We start from the raw sequence: 5,759 nt of genomic DNA on the forward strand, positions 1-5,759 counted from the left end.
AGTGACTGGACAGGGATCAGGCCCTCTAGCCGAGGGCCCTTAAATGTCAATGTTGGTCAGTGTTTTCTCTTGAGTTAGTATGTTTCCCAATAAAGGAGCTCTCTTCTGCCTGAGGAGGTAAGCGTAAGTCTGCCTGCTGGCATCTGGGGAGCCTGGCTAGAAAAGGTAACTATGGGATGTCACAATTCAGTATAAAATCTTCTCAATCCCCTGGTTTCAGAATGATGCCTCACCTCCACTGTCAGCTGCCACATGTCTCTGTGTGTGGACGTCCCTCTAGTTCAGTCTCCCCAGGGAGTCCTGTCATCTGCTGGGGACGGGGGTGGGCGACGGGGAGAAGGCAGTTACCTGACTCCCTGTCTCAAGCCTCACCCAGGTTTTTGGCCTTTGGAGGCACCTGGGGAATTCCAAATCAGATTTGTCAGCCTCTCTCATCAGCTGTTTCTCCTCTCCCATCATCTTGGTCTTTGAAGACTTATGTCTTTCTAATTCACTTATTGTCATTTTGGTTGGCTTTTCTGAGAGTGTACAGATAACAACCAGGAGTCCTCACTGCTTCTGACTGAATTGTCCCTTCAGGCTCAGGCTCAGTTCCTTGAAAGTTGATTCTACTTTGACCCAATCTCTACATTTCTGCCAGATTAGTCTTTCTAAAGCACAGCTGTAATTATATAAATCTTCAGTTGAAATCATCCACTGCTTCCCCATGTGACAGTAGAATCTTAACATTAGACAAGGCTGTACAGCTTTCTTGTGCCTGCTCACTGCTTGAGGCACGAATCCTCTGTCCATAGTGGCTAGTCGTGGAGCCTCTGCTTGGACATTTCTAGTGAAGAGCTTACTTCCTCACCAGCTCATCCATTCTATTATTGCACAGGTCTATTTGCTAGAAGGTCCTTTCCTATATGGAACTGAAATACCACTCTTAAAACTTCTAATTATTGACCCAAAATTTGACCTGTGATCTTCAAATTAAAAGTCGACTCTCTCTTCCTCATGATAGCACATTTTACAATTGAATTAATGCTACTGTGTGCTCCCCGGATATTCTCTTCTTCTAGCAAAAAATCCCAAATTCCTTCAGCCATTTTTTATCTGGCATTGCTAATTGGATAATGTCCAAAATAACCACACTCCTACATTTAGGGCCCTCTGTGATATGACTCCAACCTCCTCTTATGACATCATCGCTCATCTTCTACTTTTGCCATGCACTCCAGGCAAACGAATTGCCTTTTCTCATCTTTGTTTACATCCTGTTCTTTTCCTGTGATACCCCTCTCATCTCTTCCTGCTAAAATCATTTCCATCAAAAGACAAGGGCTGATGATACATACCAAACTGTTATAGTAGTTATTTAGGGGGATGGAATGGGATGGATGAAGGAGAATACTGATATCTTACTTTATATATTTTTTCAAAAGGCAGTACAAGTGTTGATAATCTTATTTTTTAGGCTGGTCAATGTATTTCCCAAATACATTAAAATTAACTTTAAAAAATCAACAACAAATGCTAGCTCTCAGTTGTAATTCATTTCAAGAGCTGTAGAGCCCTGGAAGCCTTCTTTGATTCTTCCCTCTGGAGTGAATTTCCTTACTCTGACGCCCAAAGCATCTGAGGAGTGACCTTCTTATTGCTGTCATCACGCTACACTTTTATCATAGGTATCTGTGTGCAAGCCTTACCTGTCTAGCAGGCTGCAGGCTCCTGGAGACTAGAGATTGTCTTACTTATTGTGGAAGCCCCTGCCTTATGTGCTGCAGAGCAGGAGCTCCATACATTTTTGTTGAAAGACTGAATCAGTGAGTTTGCATTATAATTTTTTTATGCTCCTTCAAACATGCTCCTCTATATTTCTTTAAATAAGAAGAGGGAGAATTCTGGGCACTCCAGCCTGTGGTGAGCCATTCCCATAGGTCACTTGGCCTCTCTGGAGGCACAGGAATTCTCTCTGCAGCCTCTCTGCTTCAGTGCCTGGGTGTGTGAGCTCACCAAGACTCTCGGAAACGCTGACAAGGGCGAAGGACTCTGGAAGTGGGGTTGGGGGAGTGGAGAGGAGATGGGCTGAGTCAGGGCCCAAGGAAGTGAACATGTCTCCACCACGGAAGAGTATGGAACCCGTGACACCTGAGAGTGAGCAGAGGGGAGAGGCGGGATGCATGGGGGGTGGAAGGCAGGGCCTGATGTCCAGCTTTGTGAGGCAGAACAAGCTGCACCCCAGATGTGAGGAGCCAGTCCCCACAAGTGCCGGAAAGTGCCAGTCCTGCTCGTATGGTGCTGCAGCCAATAGCAAGACCAGAATCTCTGTCTCTGCTGAATCTTGGGCTGTTCCCTGCCTGAGATGGAGACACGTTCTCTGTCTCTGTCTCTCTTTCTTACACACACACATGTCGACACACACACCACTCTACCCCACCACACATACCCCACACCCTTTTGCTTCCTCCTTCCCTGACTGAGCAGGATGGAACCATCTCTCACAGCTCCTTGCAGCAAGAATAGACTAGGGCCAAAGGAGAACCACCCCCACCCCTCAGTCCCCTGATGCTTGAAGATGTCCCCAGTTACAAGGACAAAAACATGCGTCCTTGACCATCACTTGTTTCCAAGTCTGTTACTTTGTCACCACTGGCGTGTGGACAGAAGATTAACTGATGTTGAGCTACAAAGTGAACAAGGGAGGGACAGCTTGCATATGGTCACAGGTAGATGTTATGTTTCCCATCTTTTTATTTTACATTTTGGACTCGGGGGACACATGGTAGAGTTGATTGTACTCCTCATTTGATGGTGTGTTGTCATCATTGTTGATAATTTACTGAATTCTTGTTTTCCCAAGTTCTTATTTTCCCCATCCCGTTTCTGTTCTCCTTTCCCACTAAAGGCTCTCACTCTTGATGATTTAATGTGTCTTTTAGACGGGGCTCTCTGGAATCAAGTTCTGAGATGGGAGTGACAGGCAGATGTACTCATGAGTGCCCTCCAGAGATACACTCGTTGGGAAATAAGGGAGGTCGGATTGCACTGGAGGGGAAGGGGATCCCCCTGTGGTTGCAGCTGAGCTGAGCCTTTCATTGTTTTTGTAAACTGAAGTAAAGGGGGGACTAGTGTTTTATATCTTGGAATCAGCCAGTGACCACGGGCCTTTCCCTAGGAGACGCATAACCTTAGACGAAGCAGCTCCTTGTGGCTGAGCAATTCCCCTGAGGGACACTGCCTCGCACCTCAGTGCAAATATTCCCAGCAGCCAAGGACTCAGGTGGATGGGCCTGAAGCGGGGCTGCGGGTGAGCACCACCTCATCCACTGTAATGTATGTCCTTCTGATCCACCTTCTTTAAGTTTATTCTTGAGATATGTATACTGCTGCTTTGTGTCTTTAAAAAAGTTACATAATTGGTATCATGCTAGAAATTTATTCTCACTCCCCGTTCTTCCCAAATCTGATTTGGAGCCTCATCCATGTTACTGTACATGGATCTATCACGTTCCTTCATACCACTGCACAGTGTTTCACCGTTTCTGTTTACTGCATTTCACCCTTCCATTCCCCTGGTGAAGAGCACCCAGGTTGCCACCAATACTTTGCTACCACCATCGGCAAGGGATGAACATTTCTGTGCTTCTGTGCCAGTTTCTCTAGGGCATATAAACCCACCACGAGGCAATGCTGGGTCACAGGCTATCCGCATTTCTCCTTCCACTGTGTTCTACCAAACGGTGCTCCTAAATAACTGCTCCAGAGTTCACCTTCATCAGCTGTTCCTGGTGAACATCTTTGCTAGCACTTGGCATTATCAGGCTTTCTAACTTTTACTGATTTGTTAGATGTAAAGTGGGATCTTATTTTTGTTTTGTGTTTTTCATATTACTTGTGAAATTAAGCATCACCTCAAATACTTATTAGGCTTTAAGACTTCCCTTTCTATGAACTACGTAATCACATACTTTGCTCATTCTTCTATTGTTTCCCATCCTTTTTTTTTTTTTTCTTATTTGTTGGGATTCCCTGAACAATTGTTAGTTGCAAATGTCTTCTTCCAGGCATTACCCATCTGTTAACTCTGTCGATGGTGTACTTCACTGAACAGAAGTCCTTAATTTGGGTGTAAAATTCATCCATTTTTCTCTTTATGGTTTTGCTTTTGGATCTTGTTTAAAAAATCTTTTCCTGCTTCAAGGTCACAATATACTGTCATATATTTTCTTCTATTAGTTTATGGGTTTGCCTTTCATATTTAGGTATTGAATCCATATAGGGTTTATTTTCATATCCAGTAATAAGATAGATATTCGAATTTATTTCATCACTTATAAAATACTTCATCTTTTCACCCTTTGATTTATGATGCCAGATTCACCATATGCCAGATTTTCATGCACACGTAAGTCTATCTGGACTTGCACATTGTACCAGCCCATTTATCTGTTCTGTGCCTACCACACTCTTTCAATAACTCTGTTCTTGTGATATTTCTTAGTGTCTGGTATAGTCTGATTCTCCTTTTTGCTCTTTTTTTTTTAGTTGACTTGTATTCTTCATCACCAATTTTAAATGATTGTCAAATTTATCCCCCTCTCCTCAGTCTACCGGGATTCTTATTGGAATGAATTAAATTTACAGACTATTTTGGGGGAATTGGCATTGTATAAAGTCATCCCATTCATAATTATGAAAGATTCTTTCATTTATTCAGGTTTTCTTTTATGTTCTCTAATGGGGTTTAAAATCTTTCTCTATAAAAAGTGATACATATTTTTTGTTAGACTACTTCTCATATGCTTTACAATTTTGTTGCTATTGTAAATGATATGCTATTTTACATTGAATCTTTAATTTGTCTTTACTTGTAAAAAAGGATTGTATTTCATTCTCTATTGGTAAGATAGTTTGATATTTCATGCACTAGGCTATAGAATACAAAAATAACCCAATAGTTGAGCAGCCTCTTACCTTTTGATGTCAAAAAACCAACTACTCTGAAATTGCTGCTGCAGTCTGGGAATAGCAAGTGTCTGAATTGCCTCCTAAGACGTCCCGAATTTCTATTTCCATGCTATTTTTTCACAACATGCTTGCTTGGCACCAATGCACACCCTAGTCCCCTCCACTTCCGCTTCCTCGCCTTCAGAGAACTCAGCCCCTGAAATGTCTGATTGAATTGTGCCTGCCTGCGTTTTACTTAAGTAGGTCCAACCTTGAATGCAAAACTGCTGATTAGAAAGTTGGGCCAGGACACAGCCGGAAAAAACTGACAAGTGTCTTCCCCATTAAGTGATATCATTTCTGTCTCGTTTCTCCAACTAACTCAGAAGGGGGTCCTGGGAGGCAAGAGAACAGAGGAAGCAGAGAGGGGGCCTGGACAGAACAGAAAGGCCTATGACCAACACCTTCATGGAGCATGGATGGTCAGACTGCCCAGAAGGGTCTCTGAGCTAAGCCAGGTAGCACTGGGCTAAATACAGGTTCCTTCCTCTATCCTCTTCCTCCTTCTCCTCCCTGATGTCTTCTTAGGTTAACCATGACAGAACTGACAGCTCTTTCATCTCAGTGAGTTCAAGCATGCAAATCCAAGAACAATATGCCTCAAAGTAGACTGCTTACCATTTATTATGATGTGATGGAAAAACACTTTTCTTAATGGTTTCTAAATGGTTAAATTTTTGACATAGTTATTCCACACCCATTATCTTGTTTGATCTGGAGATAATGGGTGTGGAATAACTAGTGCAAAACTAATTTTTTTTTTTTTTTTT

This window comes from Mandrillus leucophaeus, unplaced genomic scaffold, assembly GCF_000951045.1.
Source record: "Mandrillus leucophaeus isolate KB7577 unplaced genomic scaffold, Mleu.le_1.0 Scaffold669, whole genome shotgun sequence".
NCBI lineage: Eukaryota > Metazoa > Chordata > Mammalia > Primates > Cercopithecidae > Mandrillus > Mandrillus leucophaeus.